The 18,309-nt window shown below is 43.4% G+C and overlaps 15 non-coding genes across 15 annotated transcripts; all 15 read left to right on the top strand.

Annotated features, from left to right (window-relative positions):
- Positions 1–642: 642 nt before the first annotated feature.
- On the top strand, positions 643–761 carry LOC136743726 (5S ribosomal RNA). Its single transcript, XR_010815771.1, has one exon. It is a non-coding gene; the product is annotated as a 5S ribosomal RNA (ribosomal RNA).
- Positions 762–1,827: 1,066 nt separating this feature from the next.
- On the top strand, positions 1,828–1,946 carry LOC136743738 (5S ribosomal RNA). The gene has a single exon (XR_010815775.1). It is a non-coding gene; the product is annotated as a 5S ribosomal RNA (ribosomal RNA).
- Positions 1,947–3,012: 1,066 nt separating this feature from the next.
- On the top strand, positions 3,013–3,131 carry LOC136743451 (5S ribosomal RNA). The gene has a single exon (XR_010815512.1). It is a non-coding gene; the product is annotated as a 5S ribosomal RNA (ribosomal RNA).
- Positions 3,132–4,197: 1,066 nt separating this feature from the next.
- On the top strand, positions 4,198–4,316 carry LOC136743560 (5S ribosomal RNA). Its single transcript, XR_010815618.1, has one exon. It is a non-coding gene; the product is annotated as a 5S ribosomal RNA (ribosomal RNA).
- Positions 4,317–5,374: 1,058 nt separating this feature from the next.
- Positions 5,375–5,493, top strand: LOC136743749 (5S ribosomal RNA). Its single transcript, XR_010815776.1, has one exon. It is a non-coding gene; the product is annotated as a 5S ribosomal RNA (ribosomal RNA).
- Positions 5,494–6,551: 1,058 nt separating this feature from the next.
- Positions 6,552–6,670, top strand: LOC136743752 (5S ribosomal RNA). Its single transcript, XR_010815777.1, has one exon. It is a non-coding gene; the product is annotated as a 5S ribosomal RNA (ribosomal RNA).
- Positions 6,671–7,736: 1,066 nt separating this feature from the next.
- On the top strand, positions 7,737–7,855 carry LOC136743475 (5S ribosomal RNA). Its single transcript, XR_010815536.1, has one exon. It is a non-coding gene; the product is annotated as a 5S ribosomal RNA (ribosomal RNA).
- A 1,066-nt stretch (positions 7,856–8,921) lies between these two features.
- On the top strand, positions 8,922–9,040 carry LOC136743635 (5S ribosomal RNA). Its single transcript, XR_010815689.1, has one exon. It is a non-coding gene; the product is annotated as a 5S ribosomal RNA (ribosomal RNA).
- Positions 9,041–10,098: 1,058 nt separating this feature from the next.
- Positions 10,099–10,217, top strand: LOC136743689 (5S ribosomal RNA). Its single transcript, XR_010815743.1, has one exon. It is a non-coding gene; the product is annotated as a 5S ribosomal RNA (ribosomal RNA).
- Positions 10,218–11,283: 1,066 nt separating this feature from the next.
- LOC136743637 (5S ribosomal RNA) lies at positions 11,284–11,402 on the top strand. The gene has a single exon (XR_010815691.1). It is a non-coding gene; the product is annotated as a 5S ribosomal RNA (ribosomal RNA).
- A 1,058-nt stretch (positions 11,403–12,460) lies between these two features.
- On the top strand, positions 12,461–12,579 carry LOC136743568 (5S ribosomal RNA). The gene has a single exon (XR_010815626.1). It is a non-coding gene; the product is annotated as a 5S ribosomal RNA (ribosomal RNA).
- A 1,055-nt stretch (positions 12,580–13,634) lies between these two features.
- On the top strand, positions 13,635–13,753 carry LOC136743616 (5S ribosomal RNA). The gene has a single exon (XR_010815671.1). It is a non-coding gene; the product is annotated as a 5S ribosomal RNA (ribosomal RNA).
- Positions 13,754–14,819: 1,066 nt separating this feature from the next.
- LOC136743611 (5S ribosomal RNA) lies at positions 14,820–14,938 on the top strand. The gene has a single exon (XR_010815666.1). It is a non-coding gene; the product is annotated as a 5S ribosomal RNA (ribosomal RNA).
- A 1,066-nt stretch (positions 14,939–16,004) lies between these two features.
- Positions 16,005–16,123, top strand: LOC136743526 (5S ribosomal RNA). The gene has a single exon (XR_010815585.1). It is a non-coding gene; the product is annotated as a 5S ribosomal RNA (ribosomal RNA).
- A 1,066-nt stretch (positions 16,124–17,189) lies between these two features.
- On the top strand, positions 17,190–17,308 carry LOC136743614 (5S ribosomal RNA). The gene has a single exon (XR_010815669.1). It is a non-coding gene; the product is annotated as a 5S ribosomal RNA (ribosomal RNA).
- The last annotated feature ends 1,001 nt before the right edge of the window (positions 17,309–18,309 follow it).

An 18,309-nucleotide genomic window follows, 5' to 3' on the forward strand; every position in this document is an offset into this window, starting at 1 on the left:
AATTACTGAAATGATGCCTGCCCTCGAACTGTGATGATGGACTACCCGACTCGCCAATAATATTGGGTTCTGGTGTATTGAAATACAGGAGCTGCTGGATTTGTGTGTTTTCTTACCCCCTCACCATAGTTTGTCAAATGTTTAAACAACTGAACTTATATTCAAGGTTTGTTTCTCTTCATATGTTTTACTGGTTTACATTTGTCTCAGCAACCTGTTGAATGATTCTTCTGCTTTCAAAACAAAATGACAACAGGATGAATGCACACACTTGAAAATACAATACATGCAATGTTATGCATCATAGTGATGCAACCTCCTTTCAGTTTCATACTGCATGTCAATTGAAATCCTTACTGAAATGCACACCTTCTCAAATTTGCGCTTGACTGGCGTGTCAGGCACTCAATTACAGCTGTTTTATCAAGACAATGTGTTCGTTTTGTAATATATAGTTCCGGTCTGGTGTGGCACCCCAGCTAACGCACAACGTTGCCACAACGTTTCGTGTTAGCAGGGACTGTCTGCGGCGCGCTGGTGTGTCCCGGACTTTAGAGTAGAGAGACAGTTCAATTGCAAGTATGAGCGGAAGAAACGGATATTGCCTTCCCTTTAAGTAGAGCGTCAGGGACAGCCTCCCTGGCTTACGGCCATACTAGCCTGAATACGCCCGATCTCGTCCGATCTCGGAAGCTAAGCAGGCTCGGGCCTGGTCAGTACTTGGATGGGAGACCGCCTGGGAATACCAGGTGCTGTAAGCTTTTGCATCTTTTACACACCAGAGGGCGACAAATCACGAGTTTTAACTTTGGATACACGCAATTTCATCATTATTTCAGATTTTACTTCCCCAAATACACAGGCATAGAATAGATCTTGTTCTCCAACGTAAACGGTCCCTAGTAACTAGTGTACATTCGTAAATAAATTGAGCATCATGGCTAGAAGTGACTAAATGTTGCCTAATCTTTCTCATCGAGAAATGACACAATTACAGCAACAAAAAAAGGAACTCCACCGGACAAAGTTCAGTGCTCACAAGGAGCCTCATTCAACACACACGGTTCCATTCCCATTCATGCAAAGCACGAAAGTGTAAAACTTGGGAACATACTTGAGAGCAAAGATCACATTCAATCTCATTCAAGGCACGGATGTGAATGCAACGGGATGAAATTACTGAAATGATGCCTGCCCTCGAACTGTGATGATGGACTACCCGACTCGCCAATAATATTGGGTTCTGGTGTATTGAAATACAGGAGCTGCTGGATTTGTGTGTTTTCTTACCCCCTCACCATAGTTTGTCAAATGTTTAAACAACTGAACTTATATTCAAGGTTTGTTTCTCTTCATATGTTTTACTGGTTTACATTTGTCTCAGCAACCTGTTGAATGATTCTTCTGCTTTCAAAACAAAATGACAACAGGATGAATGCACACACTTGAAAATACAATACATGCAATGTTATGCATCATAGTGATGCAACCTCCTTTCAGTTTCATACTGCATGTCAATTGAAATCCTTACTGAAATGCACACCTTCTCAAGATTGCGCTTGACTGGCGTGTCAGGCACTCAATTACAGCTGTTTTATCAAGACAATGTGTTTTTTTTGTAAAATATAGTTCCGGTCTGGTGTGGCACCCCAGCTAACGCACAACGTTGCCACAATGTTGCCACAACGTGGCATGTTAGCAGGGACTGTCTGCGGCGCGCTGCTGTGTCCCGGGCTTTAGAGTAGAGAGACAGTTCAACTGTAAGTATGAACGGCAGAAACGGATATTGCCTTCCCTTTAAGTACAGCATCAGGGACAGCCTCCCTGGCTTACGGCCATACTAGCCTGAATACGCCCGATCTCGTCCGATCTCGGAAGCTAAGCAGGCTCGGGCCTGGTCAGTACTTGGATGGGAGACCGCCTGGGAATACCAGGTGCTGTAAGCTTTTGCATCTTTTACACACCAAAGGGCGACAAATCACAAGTTTTAACTTTGGATACACGCAATTTCATCATTATTTCAGATTTGACTTCCCCAAATACACAGGCATACAATAGATCTTGTTCTCCAACGTAAACGGTCCCTAGTAACTAGTGTACATTTGTAAATAAATTGAGCATCATGGCTAGAAGTGACTAAATGTTGCCTAATCTTTCTCATCGAGAAATGACACAATTACAGCAACACAAAAAGGAACTCCACCGGACAAAGTTCAGTGCTCACAAGGAGCCTCATTCAACACACACGGTTCCATTCCCATTCATGCAAAGCACGAAAGTGTAAAACTTGGGAACATACTTGAGAGCAAAGATCACATTCAATCTCATTCAAGGCACGGATGTGAATGCAACGGGATGAAATTACTGAAATGATGCCTGCCCTCGAACTGTGATGATGGACTACCCGACTCGCCAATAATATTGGGTTCTGGTGTATTGAAATACAGGAGCTGCTGGATTTGTGTGTTTTCTTACCCCCTCACCATAGTTTGTCAAATGTTTAAACAACTGAACTTATATTCAAGGTTTGTTTCTCTTCATATGTTTTACTGGTTTACATTTGTCTCAGCAACCTGTTGAATGATTCTTCTGCTTTCAAAACAAAATGACAACAGGATGAATGCACACACTTGAAAATACAATACATGCAATGTTATGCATCATAGTGATGCAACCTCCTTTCAGTTTCATACTGCATGTCAATTGAAATCCTTACTGAAATGCACACCTTCTCAAGATTGCGCTTGACTGGCGTGTCAGGCACTCAATTACAGCTGTTTTATCAAGACAATGTGTTCGTTTTGTAATATATAGTTCCGGTCTGGTGTGGCACCCCAGCTAACGCACAACGTTGCCACAATGTTGCCACAACGTGGCGTGTTAGCAGGGACTGTCTGCGGCGCGCTGGTGTGTCCCGGGCTTTAGAGTAGAGAGACAGTTCAACTGTAAGTATGAACGGCAGAAACGGATATTGCCTTCCCTTTAAGTAGCGCGTCAGGGACAGCGTCCCTGGCTTACGGCCATACTAGCCTGAATACGCCCGATCTCGTCCGATCTCGGAAGCTAAGCAGGCTAGGGCCTGGTCAGTACTTGGATGGGAGACCCCCTGGGAATACCAGGTGCTGTAAGCTTTTGCATCTTTTACACACCAAAGGGCGACAAATCACGAGTTTTAACTTTGGATACACGCAATTTCATCATTATTTCAGATTTGACTTCCCCAAATACACAGGCATACAATAGATCTTGTTCTCCAACGTAAACGGTCCCTAGTAACTAGTGTACATTCGTAAATAAATTGAGCATCATGGCTAGAAGTGACTAAATGTTGCCTAATCTTTCTCATCGAGAAATGACACAATTACACCAACACAAAAAGGAACTCCACCGGACAAAGTTCAGTGCTCACAAGGAGCCTCATTCAACACACACGGTTCCATTCCCATTCATGCAAAGCACGAAAGTGTAAAACTTGGGAAAATACTTGAGAGCAAAGATCACATTCAATCTCATTCAAGGCACGGATGTGAATGCAACGGGATGAAATTACTGAAATGATGCCTGCCCTCGAACTGTGATGATGGACTACCCGACTCGCCAATAATATTGGGTTCTGGTGTATTGAAATACAGGAGCTGCTGGATTTGTGTGTTTTCTTACCCCCTCACCATAGTTTGTCAAATGTTTAAACAACTGAACTTATATTCAAGGTTTGTTTCTCTTCATATGTTTTACTGGTTTACATTTGTCTCAGCAACCTGTTGAATGATTCTTCTGCTTTCAAAACAAAATGACAACAGGATGAATGCACACACTTGAAAATACAATACATGCAATGTTATGCATCATAGTGATGCAACCTCCTTTCAGTTTCATACTGCATGTCAATTGAAATCCTTACTGAAATGCACACCTTCTCAAGATTGCGCTTGACTGGCGTGTCAGGCACTCAATTACAGCTGTTTTATCAAGACAATGTGTTCGTTTTGTAATATATAGTTCCGGTCTGGTGTGGCACCCCAGCTAACGCACAACGTTGCCACAATGTTTCCACAACGTGGCGTGTTAGCAGGGACTGTCTGCGGCGCGCTGGTGTGTCCCGGACTTTAGAGTAGAGAGACAGTTCAACTGCAAGTATGAGCGGCAGAAACGGATATTGCCTTCCCTTTAAGTAGAGCGTCAGGGACAGCCTCCCTGGCTTACGGCCATACTAGCCTGAATACGCCCGATCTCGTCCGATCTCGGAAGTCAAGCAGGCTTGGGCCTGGTCAGTACTTGGATGGGAGACCGCCTTGGAATACCAGGTGCTGTAAGCTTTTGCATCTTTTACACACCAGAGGGCGACAAATCACGAGTTTTAACTTTGGATACACGCAATTTCATCAATATTTCAGATTTTACTTCCCCAAATACACAGGCATACAATAGATCTTGTTCTCCAACGTAAACGGTCCCTAGTAACTAGGGTACATTCGTAAATAAATTGAGCATCATGGCTAGAAGTGACTAAATGTTGCCTAATCTTTCTCATCGAGAAATGACACAATTACAGCAACACAAAAAGGAACTCCACCGGACAAAGTTCAGTGCTCACAAGGAGCCTCATTCAACACACACGGTTCCATTCCCATTCATGCAAAGCACGAAAGTGTAAAACTTGGGAACATACTTGAGAGCAAAGATCACATTCAATCTCATTCAAGGCACGGATGTGAATGCAACGGGATGAAATTACTGAAATGATGCCTGCCCTCGAACTGTGATGATGGACTACCCGACTCGCCAATAATATTGGGTTCTGGTGTATTGAAATACAGGAGCTGCTGGATTTGTGTGTTTTCTTACCCCCTCACCATAGTTTGTCAAATGTTTAAACAACTGAACTTATATTCAAGGTTTGTTTCTCTTCATATGTTTTACTGGTTTACATTTGTCTCAGCAACCTCAGCAAGAATGATTCTTCTGCTTTCAAAACAAAATGACAACAGGATGAATGCACACACTTGAAAATACAATACATGCAATGTTATGCATCATAGTGATGCAACCTCCTTTCAGTTTCATACTGCATGTCAATTGAAATCCTTACTGAAATGCACACCTTCTCAAGATTGCGCTTGACTGGCGTGTCAGGCACTCAATTACAGCTGTATTATCAAGACAATGTGTTCGTTTTGTAATATATAGTTCCGGTCTGGTGTGGCACCCCAGCTAACGCACAACGTTGCCACAACGTTTCGTGTTAGCAGGGACTGTCTGCGGCGCGCTGGTGTGTCCCGGACTTTAGAGTAGAGAGACAGTTCAACTGCAAGTATGAGCGGCAGAAACGGATATTGCCTTCCCTTTAAGTAGAGCGTCAGGGACACCCTCCCTGGCTTACGGCCATACTAGCCTGAATACGCCCGATCTCGTCCGATCTCGGAAGCTAAGCAGGCTCGGGCCTGGTCAGTACTTGGATGGGAGACCGCCTGGGAATACCAGGTGCTGTAAGCTTTTGCATCTTTTACACACCAGAGGGCGACAAATCACGAGTTTTAAATTTGGATACACGCAATTTCATCATTATTTCACATTTGACTTCCCCAAATACACAGGCATACAATAGATCTTGTTCTCCAACGTAAACGGTCCCTAGTAACTAGGGTACATTCGTAAATAAATTGAGCATCATGGCTAGAAGTGACTAAATGTTGCCTAATCTTTCTCATCGAGAAATGACACAATTACAGCAACACAAAAAGGAACTCCACCGGACAAAGTTCAGTGCTCACAAGGAGCCTCATTCAACACACACGGTTCCATTCCCATTCATGCAAAGCACGAAAGTGTAAAACTTGGGAACATACTTGAGAGCAAAGATCACATTCAATCTCATTCAAGGCACGGATGTGAATGCAACGGGATGAAATTACTGAAATGATGCCTGCCCTCGAACTGTGATGATGGACTACCCGACTCGCCAATAATATTGGGTTCTGGTGTATTGAAATACAGGAGCTGCTGGATTTGTGTGTTTTCTTACCCCCTCACCATAGTTTGTCAAATGTTTAAACAACTGAACTTATATTCAAGGTTTGTTTCTCTTCATATGTTTTACTGGTTTACATTTGTCTCAGCAACCTCAGCAAGAATGATTCTTCTGCTTTCAAAACAAAATGACAACAGGATGAATGCACACACTTGAAAATACAATACATGCAATGTTATGCATCATAGTGATGCAACCTCCTTTCAGTTTCATACTGCATGTCAATTGAAATCCTTACTGAAATGCACACCTTCTCAAGATTGCGCTTGACTGGCGTGTCAGGCACTCAATTACAGCTGTATTATCAAGACAATGTGTTCGTTTTGTAATATATAGTTCCGGTCTGGTGTGGCACCCCAGCTAACGCACAACGTTGCCACAACGTTTCGTGTTAGCAGGGACTGTCTGCGGCGCGCTGGTGTGTCCCGGACTTTAGAGTAGAGAGACAGTTCAACTGCAAGTATGAGCGGCAGAAACGGATATTGCCTTCCCTTTAAGTAGAGCGTCAGGGACAGCCTCCCTGGCTTACGGCCATACTAGCCTGAATACGCCCGATCTCGTCCGATCTCGGAAGCTAAGCAGGCTCGGGCCTGGTCAGTACTTGGATGGGAGACCGCCTGGGAATACCAGGTGCTGTAAGCTTTTGCATCTTTTACACACCAAAGGGCGACAAATCACAAGTTTTAACTTTGGATACACGCAATTTCATCATTATTTCAGATTTGACTTCCCCAAATACACAGGCATACAATAGATCTTGTTCTCCAACGTAAACGGTCCCTAGTAACTAGTGTACATTTGTAAATAAATTGAGCATCATGGCTAGAAGTGACTAAATGTTGCCTAATCTTTCTCATCGAGAAATGACACAATTACAGCAACACAAAAAGGAACTCCACCGGACAAAGTTCAGTGCTCACAAGGAGCCTCATTCAACACACACGGTTCCATTCCCATTCATGCAAAGCAAGAAAGTGTAAAACTTGGGAACATACTTGAGAGCAAAGATCACATTCAATCTCATTCAAGGCACGGATGTGAATGCAACGGGATGAAATTACTGAAATGATGCCTGCCCTCGAACTGTGATGATGGACTACCCGACTCGCCAATAATATTGGGTTCTGGTGTATTGAAATACAGGAGCTGCTGGATTTGTGTGTTTTCTTACCCCCTCACCATAGTTTGTCAAATGTTTAAACAACTGAACTTATATTCAAGGTTTGTTTCTCTTCATATGTTTTACTGGTTTACATTTGTCTCAGCAACCTGTTGAATGATTCTTCTGCTTTCAAAACAAAATGACAACAGGATGAATGCACACACTTGAAAATACAATACATGCAATGTTATGCATCATAGTGATGCAACCTCCTTTCAGTTTCATACTGCATGTCAATTGAAATCCTTACTGAAATGCACACCTTCTCAAGATTGCGCTTGACTGGCGTGTCAGGCACTCAATTACAGCTGTTTTATCAAGACAATGTGTTCGTTTTGTAATATATAGTTCCGGTCTGGTGTGGCACCCCAGCTAACGCACAACGTTGCCACAATGTTGCCACAACGTGGCGTGTTAGCAGGGACTGTCTGCGGCGCGCTGGTGTGTCCCGGGCTTTAGAGTAGAGAGACAGTTCAACTGTAAGTATGAACGGCAGAAACGGATATTGCCTTCCCTTTAAGTAGCGCGTCAGGGACAGCCTCCCTGGCTTACGGCCATACTAGCCTGAATACGCCCGATCTCGTCCGATCTCGGAAGCTAAGCAGGCTCGGGCCTGGTCAGTACTTGGATGGGAGACCCCCTGGGAATACCAGGTGCTGTAAGCTTTTGCATCTTTTACACACCAAAGGGCGACAAATCACGAGTTTTAACTTTGGATACACGCAATTTCATCATTATTTCAGATTTGACTTCCCCAAATACACAGGCATACAATAGATCTTGTTCTCCAACGTAAACGGTCCCTAGTAACTAGTGTACATTCGTAAATAAATTGAGCATCATGGCTAGAAGTGACTAAATGTTGCCTAATCTTTCTCATCGAGAAATGACACAATTACACCAACACAAAAAGGAACTCCACCGGACAAAGTTCAGTGCTCACAAGGAGCCTCATTCAACACACACGGTTCCATTCCCATTCATGCAAAGCACGAAAGTGTAAAACTTGGGAAAATACTTGAGAGCAAAGATCACATTCAATCTCATTCAAGGCACGGATGTGAATGCAACGGGATGAAATTACTGAAATGATGCCTGCCCTCGAACTGTGATGATGGACTACCCGACTCGCCAATAATATTGGGTTCTGGTGTATTGAAATACAGGAGCTGCTGGATTTGTGTGTTTTCTTACCCCCTCACCATAGTTTGTCAAATGTTTAAACAACTGAACTTATATTCAAGGTTTGTTTCTCTTCATATGTTTTACTGGTTTACATTTGTCTCAGCAACCTGTTGAATGATTCTTCTGCTTTCAAAACAAAATGACAACAGGATGAATGTACACACTTGAAAATACAATACATGCAATGTTATGCATCATAGTGATGCAACCTCATTTCAGTTTCATACTGCATGTCAATTGAAATCCTTACTGAAATGCACACCTTCTCAAGATTGCGCTTGACTGGCGTGTCAGGCACTCAATTACAGCTGTATTATCAAGACAATGTGTTCGTTTTGTAAAATATAGTTCCGGTCTGGTGTGGCACCCCAGCTAACGCACAACGTTGCCACAATGTTGCCACAACGTGGCGTGTTAGCAGGGACTGTCTGCGGCGCGCTGGTGTGTCCCGGGCTTTAGAGTAGAGAGACAGTTCAACTGTAAGTATGAACGGCAGAAACGGATATTGCCTTCCCTTTAAGTAGAGCGTCAGGGACAGCCTCCCTGGCTTACGGCCATACTATCCTGAATACGCCCGATCTCGTCAGATCTCGGAAGCTAAGCAGGCTCGGGCCTGGTCAGTACTTGGATGGGAGACCGCCTGGGAATACCAGGTGCTGTAAGCTTTTGCATCTTTTACACTCCAGAGGGCGACAAATCACGAGTTTTAACTTTGGATACACGCAATTTCATCATTATTTCAGATTTGACTTCCCCAAATACACAGGCATACAATAGATCTTGTTCTCCTACGTAAACGGTCCCTAGTAACTAGGGTACATTCGTAAATAAATTGAGCATCATGGCTAGAAGTGACTAAATGTTGCCTAATCTTTCTCATCGAGAAATGACACAATTACAGCAACACAAAAAGGAACTCCACCGGACAAAGTTCAGTGCTCACAAGGAGCCTCATTCAACACACACGGTTCCATTCCCATTCATGCAAAGCACGAAAGTGTAAAACTTGGGAACATACTTGAGAACAAAGATCACATTCAATCTCATTCAAGGCACGGATGTGAATGCAACGGGATGAAATTACTGAAATGATGCCTGCCCTCGAACTGTGATGATGGACTACCCGACTCGCCAATAATATTGGGTTCTGGTGTATTGAAATACAGGAGCTGCTGGATTTGTGTGTTTTCTTACCCCCTCACCATAGTTTGTCAAATGTTTAAACAACTGAACTTATATTCAAGGTTTGTTTCTCTTCATATGTTTTACTGGTTTACATTTGTCTCAGCAACCTCAGCAAAAATGATTCTTCTGCTTTCAAAACAAAATGACAACAGGATGAATGCACACACTTGAAAATACAATACATGCAATGTTATGCATCATAGTGATGCAACCTCCTTTCAGTTTCATACTGCATGTCAATTGAAATCCTTATTGAAATGCACACCTTCTCAAGATTGCGCTTGACTGGCGTGTCAGGCACTCAATTACAGCTGTATTATCAAGACAATGTGTTCGTTTTGTAAAATATAGTTCCGGTCTGGTGTGGCACCCCAGCTAACGCACAACGTTGCCACAACGTTTCGTGTTAGCAGGGACTGTCTGCGGCGCGCTGGTGTGTCCCGGACTTTAGAGTAGAGAGACAGTTCAACTGCAAGTATGAGCGGCAGAAACGGATATTGCCTTCCCTTTAAGTAGAGCGTCAGGGACAGCCTCCCTGGCTTACGGCCATACTAGCCTGAATACGCCCCATCTCGTCCGATCTCGGAAGCTAAGCAGGCTCGGGCCTGGTCAGTACTTGGATGGGAGACTGCCTGGGAATACCAGGTGCTGTAAGCTTTTGCATCTTTTACACACCAGAGGGCGACAAATCACGAGTTTTAACTTTGGATACACGCAATTTCATCATTATTTCAGATTTGACTTCCCCAAATACACAGGCATACAATAGATCTTGTTCTCCAACGTAAACGGTCCCTAGTAACTAGTGTACATTCGTAAATAAATTGAGCATCATGGCTAGAAGTGACTAAATGTTGCCTAATCTTTCTCATCGAGAAATGACACAATTACACCAACACAAAAAGGAACTCCACCGGACAAAGTTCAGTGCTCACAAGGAGCCTCATTCAACACACACGGTTCCATTCCCATTCATGCAAAGCACGAAAGTGTAAAACTTGGGAAAATACTTGAGAGCAAAGATCACATTCAATCTCATTCAAGGCACGGATGTGAATGCAACGGGATGAAATTACTGAAATGATGCCTGCCCTCGAACTGTGATGATGGACTACCCGACTCGCCAATAATATTGGGTTCTGGTGTATTGAAATACAGGAGCTGCTGGATTTGTGTGTTTTCTTACCCCCTCACCATAGTTTGTCAAATGTTTAAACAACTGAACTTATATTCAAGGTTTGTTTCTCTTCATATGTTTTACTGGTTTACATTTGTCTCAGCAACCTGTTGAATGATTCTTCTGCTTTCAAAACAAAATGACAACAGGATGAATGTACACACTTGAAAATACAATACATGCAATGTTATGCATCATAGTGATGCAACCTCATTTCAGTTTCATACTGCATGTCAATTGAAATCCTTACTGAAATGCACACCTTCTCAAGATTGCGCTTGACTGGCGTGTCAGGCACTCAATTACAGCTGTATTATCAAGACAATGTGTTCGTTTTGTAAAATATAGTTCCGGTCTGGTGTGGCACCCCAGCTAACGCACAACGTTGCCACAATGTTGCCACAACGTGGCGTGTTAGCAGGGACTGTCTGCGGCGCGCTGGTGTGTCCCGGGCTTTAGAGTAGAGAGACAGTTCAACTGTAAGTATGAACGGCAGAAACGGATATTGCCTTCCCTTTAAGTAGAGCGTCAGGGACAGCCTCCCTGGCTTACGGCCATACTATCCTGAATACGCCCGATCTCGTCAGATCTCGGAAGCTAAGCAGGCTCGGGCCTGGTCAGTACTTGGATGGGAGACCGCCTGGGAATACCAGGTGCTGTAAGCTTTTGCATCTTTTACACTCCAGAGGGCGACAAATCACGAGTTTTAACTTTGGATACACGCAATTTCATCATTATTTCAGATTTGACTTCCCCAAATACACAGGCATACAATAGATCTTGTTCTCCTACGTAAACGGTCCCTAGTAACTAGGGTACATTCGTAAATAAATTGAGCATCATGGCTAGAAGTGACTAAATGTTGCCTAATCTTTCTCATCGAGAAATGACACAATTACAGCAACACAAAAAGGAACTCCACCGGACAAAGTTCAGTGCTCACAAGGAGCCTCATTCAACACACACGGTTCCATTCCCATTCATGCAAAGCACGAAAGTGTAAAACTTGGGAACATACTTGAGAACAAAGATCACATTCAATCTCATTCAAGGCACGGATGTGAATGCAACGGGATGAAATTACTGAAATGATGCCTGCCCTCGAACTGTGATGATGGACTACCCGACTCGCCAATAATATTGGGTTCTGGTGTATTGAAATACAGGAGCTGCTGGATTTGTGTGTTTTCTTACCCCCTCACCATAGTTTGTCAAATGTTTAAACAACTGAACTTATATTCAAGGTTTGTTTCTCTTCATATGTTTTACTGGTTTACATTTGTCTCAGCAACCTCAGCAAAAATGATTCTTCTGCTTTCAAAACAAAATGACAACAGGATGAATGCACACACTTGAAAATACAATACATGCAATGTTATGCATCATAGTGATGCAACCTCCTTTCAGTTTCATACTGCATGTCAATTGAAATCCTTATTGAAATGCACACCTTCTCAAGATTGCGCTTGACTGGCGTGTCAGGCACTCAATTACAGCTGTATTATCAAGACAATGTGTTCGTTTTGTAAAATATAGTTCCGGTCTGGTGTGGCACCCCAGCTAACGCACAACGTTGCCACAACGTTTCGTGTTAGCAGGGACTGTCTGCGGCGCGCTGGTGTGTCCCGGACTTTAGAGTAGAGAGACAGTTCAACTGCAAGTATGAGCGGCAGAAACGGATATTGCCTTCCCTTTAAGTAGAGCGTCAGGGACAGCCTCCCTGGCTTACGGCCATACTAGCCTGAATACGCCCGATCTCGTCCGATCTCGGAAGCTAAGCAGGCTCGGGCCTGGTCAGTACTTGGATGGGAGACTGCCTGGGAATACCAGGTGCTGTAAGCTTTTGCATCTTTTACACACCAGAGGGCGACAAATCACGAGTTTTAACTTTGGATACACGCAATTTCATCATTATTTCAGATTTGACTTCCCCAAATACACAGGCATACAATAGATCTTGTTCTCCAACGTAAACGGTCCCTAGTAACTAGGGTACATTCGTAAATAAATTGAGCATCATGGCTAGAAGTGACTAAATGTTGCCTAATCTTTCTCATCGAGAAATGACACAATTACAGCAACACAAAAAGGAACTCCACCGGACAAAGTTCAGTGCTCACAAGGAGCCTCATTCAACACACACGGTTCCATTCCCATTCATGCAAAGCACGAAAGTGTAAAACTTGGGAACATACTTGAGAGCAAAGATCACATTCAATCTCATTCAAGGCACGGATGTGAATGCAACGGGATGAAATTACTGAAATGATGCCTGCCCTCGAACTGTGAAGATGGACTTCCCGACTCGCCAATAATATTGGGTTCTGGTGTATTGAAATACAGGAGCTGCTGGATTTGTGTGTTTTCTTACCCCCTCACCATAGTTTGTCAAATGTTTAAACAACTGAACTTATATTCAAGGTTTGTTTCTCTTCATATGTTTTACTGGTTTACATTTGTCTCAGCAACCTGTTGAATGATTCTTCTGCTTTCAAAACAAAATGACAACAGGATGAATGCACACACTTGAAAATACAATACATGCAATGTTATGCATCATAGTGATGCAACCTCCTTTCAGTTTCATACTGCATGTCAATTGAAATCCTTACTGAAATGCACACCTTCTCAAGATTGCGCTTGACTGGCGTGTCAGGCACTCAATTACAGCTGTTTTATCAAGACAATGTGTTCGTTTTGTAATATATAGTTCCGGTCTGGTGTGGCACCCCAGCTAACGCACAACGTTGCCACAACGTTTCGTGTTAGCAGGGACTGTCTGCGGCGCGCTGGTGTGTCCCGGACTTTAGAGTAGAGAGACAGTTCAACTGCAAGTATGAGCGGCAGAAACGGATATTGCCTTCCCTTTAAGTAGAGCGTCAGGGAGAGCCTCCCTGGCTTACGGCCATACTAGCCTGAATACGCCCGATCTCGTCCGATCTCGGAAGCCAAGCAGGCTCGGGCCTGGTCAGTACTTGGATGGGAGACCGCCTGGGAATAACAGGTGCTGTAAGCTTTTGCATCTTTTACACACCAGAGGGCGACAAATCACGAGTTTTAACTTTGGATACACGCAATTTCATCATTATTTCAGATTTGACTTCCCCAAATACACAGGCATACAATAGATCTTGTTCTCCAACGTAAACGGTCCCTAGTAACTAGGGTACATTCGTAAATAAATTGAGCATCATGGCTAGAAGTGACTAAATGTTGCCTAATCTTTCTCATCGAGAAATGACACAATTACAGCAACACAAAAAGGAACTCCACCGGACAAAGTTCAGTGCTCACAAGGAGCCTCATTCAACACACACGGTTCCATTCCCATTCATGCAAAGCACGAAAGTGTAAAACTTGGGAACATACTTGAGAGCAAAGATCACATTCAATCTCATTCAAGGCACGGATGTGAATGCAACAGGATGAAATTACTGAAATGATGCCTGCCCTCGAACTGTGATGATGGACTACCCGACTCGCCAATAATATTGGGTTCTGGTGTATTGAAATACAGGAGCTGCTGGATTTGTGTGTTTTCTTACCCCCTCACCATAGTTTGTCAAATGTTTAAACAACTGAACTTATATTCAAGGTTTGTTTCTCTTCATATGTTTTACTGGTTTACATTTGTCTCAGCAACCTGTTGAATGATTCTTCTGCTTTCAAAACAAAATGACAACAGGATGAATGCACACACTTGAAAATACAATACATGCAATGTTATGCATCATAGTGATGCAACCTCCTTTCAGTTTCATACTGCATGTCAATTGAAATCCTTACTGAAATGCACACCTTCTCAAGATTGCGCTTGACTGGCGTGTCAGGCACTCAATTACAGCTGTTTTATCAAGAGAATGTGTTCGTTTTGTAATATATAGTTCCGGTCTGGTGTGGCACCCCAGCTAACGCACAACGTTGCCACAATGTTGCCACAACGTGGCGTGTTAGCAGGGACTGTCTGCGGTGCGCTGGTGTGTCCCGGGCTTTAGAGTAGAGAGACAGTTCAACTGTAAGTATGAACGGCAGAAACGGATATTGCCTTCCCTTTAAGTAGAGCGTCAGGGACAGCCTTCCTGGCTTACGGCCATACTAGCCTGAATACGCCCGATCTCGTCCGATCTCGGAAGCTAAGCAGGCTCGGGCCTGGTCAGTACTTGCATGGGAGACCGCCTGGGAATACCAGGTGCTGTAGGCTTTGGCATCTTTTACACACCAGAGGGCGACAAATCACGAGTTTTAACTTTGGATACACGCAATTTCATCATTATTTCAGATTTGACTTCCCCAAATACACAGGCATACAATAGATCTTGTTCTCCAACGTAAACGGTCCCTAGTAACTAGGGTACATTCGTAAATAAATTGAGCATCATGGCTAGAAGTGACTAAATGTTGCCTAATCTTTCTCATCGAGAAATGACACAATTACAGCAACACAAAAAGGAACTCCACCGGACAAAGTTCAGTGCTCACAAGGAGCCTCATTCAACACACACGGTTCCATTCCCATTCATGCAAAGCACGAAAGTGTAAAACTTGGGAACATACTTGAGAGCAAAGATCACATTCAATCTCATTCAAGGCACGGATGTGAATGCAACGGGATGAAATTACTGAAATGATGCCTGCCCTCGAACTGTGAAGATGGACTACCCGACTCGCCAATAATATTGGGTTCTGGTGTATTGAAATACAGGAGCTGCTGGATTTGTGTGTTTTCTTACCCCCTCACCATAGTTTGTCAAATGTTTAAACAACTGAACTTATATTCAAGGTTTGTTTCTCTTCATATGTTTTACTGGTTTACATTTGTCTCAGCAACCTGTTGAATGATTCTTCTGCTTTCAAAACAAAATGACAACAGGATGAATGCACACACTTGAAAATACAATACATGCAATGTTATGCATCATAGTGATGCAACCTCCTTTCAGTTTCATACTGCATGTCAATTGAAATCCTTACTGAAATGCACACCTTCTCAAGATTGCGCTTGACTGGCGTGTCAGGCACTCAATTACAGCTGTTTTATCAAGAGAATGTGTTCGTTTTGTAATATATAGTTCCGGTCTGGTGTGGCACCCCAGCTAACGCACAACGTTGCCACAATGTTGCCACAACGTGGCGTGTTAGCAGGGACTGTCTGCGGCGCGCTGGTGTGTCCCGGGCTTTAGAGTAGAGAGACAGTTCAACTGTAAGTATGAACAGCAGAAACGGATATTGCCTTCCCTTTAAGTAGAGCGTCAGGGACAGCCTTCCTGGCTTACGGCCATACTAGCCTGAATACGCCCGATCTCGTCCGATCTCGGAAGCCAAGCAGGCTCGGGCCTGGTCAGTACTTGGATGGGAGACCGCCTGGGAATACCAGGTGCTGTAAGCTTTTGCATCTTTTACACACCAGAGGGCGACAAATCACGAGTTTTAACTTTGGATACACGCAATTTCATCATTATTTCAGATTTGACTTCCCCAAATACACAGGCATACAATAGATCTTGTTCTCCAACGTAAACGGTCCCTAGTAACTAGGGTACATTCGTAAATAAATTGAGCATCATGGCTAGAAGTGACTAAATGTTGCCTAATCTTTCTCATCGAGAAATGACACAATTACAGCAACACAAAAAGGAACTCCACCGGACAAAGTTCAGTGCTCACAAGGAGCCTCATTCAACACACACGGTTCCATTCCCATTCATGCAAAGCACGAAAGTGTAAAACTTGGGAACATACTTGAGAGCAAAGATCACATTCAATCTCATTCAAGGCACGGATGTGAATGCAACGGGATGAAATTACTGAAATGATGCCTGCCCTCGAACTGTGATGATGGACTACCCGACTCGCCAATAATATTGGGTTCTGGTGTATTGAAATACAGGAGCTGCTGGATTTGTGTGTTTTCTTACCCCCTCACCATAGTTTGTCAAATGTTTAAACAACTGAACTTATATTCAAGGTTTGTTTCTCTTCATATGTTTTACTGGTTTACATTTGTCTCAGCAACCTGTTGAATGATTCTTCTGCTTTCAAAACAAAATGACAACAGGATGAATGCACACACTTGAAAATACAATACATGCAATGTTATGCATCATAGTGATGCAACCTCCTTTCAGTTTCATACTGCATGTCAATTGAAATCCTTACTGAAATGCACACCTACTCAAGATTGCGCTTGACTGGCGTGTCAGGCACTCAATTACAGCTGTTTTATCAAGAGAATGTGTTCGTTTTGTAATATATAGTTCCGGTCTGGTGTGGCACCCCAGCTAACGCACAACGTTGCCACAATGTTGCCACAACGTGGCGTGTTAGCAGAGACTGTCTGCGGCGCGCTCGTGTGTCCCGGGCTTTAGAGTAGAGAGACAGTTCAACTGTAAGTATGAACAGCAGAAACGGATATTGCCTTCCCTTTAAGTAGAGCGTCAGGGACAGCCTTCCTGGCTTACGGCCATACTAGCCTGAATACGCCCGATCTCGTCCGATCTCGGAAGCTAAGCAGGCTCGGGCCTGGTCAGTACTTGGATGGGAGACCGCCTGGGAATACCAGGTGCTGTTGGCTTTGGCATCTTTTACACACCAGAGGGCGACAAATCACGAGTTTTAACTTTGGATACACGCAATTTCATCATTATTTCAGATTTGACTTCCCCAAATACACAGGCATACAATAGATCTTGTTCTCCAACGTAAACGGTCCCTAGTAACTAGGGTACATTCGTAAATAAATTGAGCATCATGGCTAGAAGTGACTAAATGTTGCCTAATCTTTCTCATCGAGAAATGACACAATTACAGCAACACAAAAAGGAACTCCACCGGACAAAGTTCAGTGCTCACAAGGAGCCTCATTCAACACACACGGTTCCATTCCCATTCATGCAAAGCACGAAAGTGTAAAACCTGGGAACATACTTGAGAGCAAAGATCACATTCAATCTCATTCAAGGCACGGATGTGAATGCAACGGGATGAAATTACTGAAATGATGCCTGCCCTCGAACTGTGATGATGGACTACCCGACTCGCCAATAATATTGGGTTCTGGTGTATTGAAATACAGGAGCTGCTGGATTTGTGTGTTTTCTTACCCCCTCACCATAGTTTGTCAAATGTTTAAACAACTGAACTTATATTCAAGGTTTGTTTCTCTTCATATGTTTTACTGGTTTACATTTGTCTCAGCAACCTCAGCAAAAATGATTCTTCTGCTTTCAAAACAAAATGACAACAGGATGAATGCACACACTTGAAAATACAATACATGCAATGTTATGCATCATAGTGATGCAACCTCCTTTCAGTTTCATACTGCATGTCAATTGAAATCCTTACTGAAATGCACACCTTCTCAAGATTGCGCTTGACTGGCGTGTCAGGCACTCAATTACAGCTGTTTTATCAAGACAATGTGTTCGTTTTGTAATATATAGTTCCGGTCTGGTGTGGCACCCCAGCTAACGCACAACGTTGCCACAACGTTTCGTGTTAGCAGGGACTGTCTGCGGCGTGCTGGTGTGTCCCGGACTTTAGAGTAGAGAGACAGTTCAACTGCAAGTATGA

This window comes from Amia ocellicauda, unplaced genomic scaffold (assembly GCF_036373705.1).
Source record: "Amia ocellicauda isolate fAmiCal2 unplaced genomic scaffold, fAmiCal2.hap1 HAP1_SCAFFOLD_80, whole genome shotgun sequence".
In the NCBI taxonomy this organism is placed as follows: Eukaryota; Metazoa; Chordata; class Actinopteri; order Amiiformes; family Amiidae; genus Amia; species Amia ocellicauda.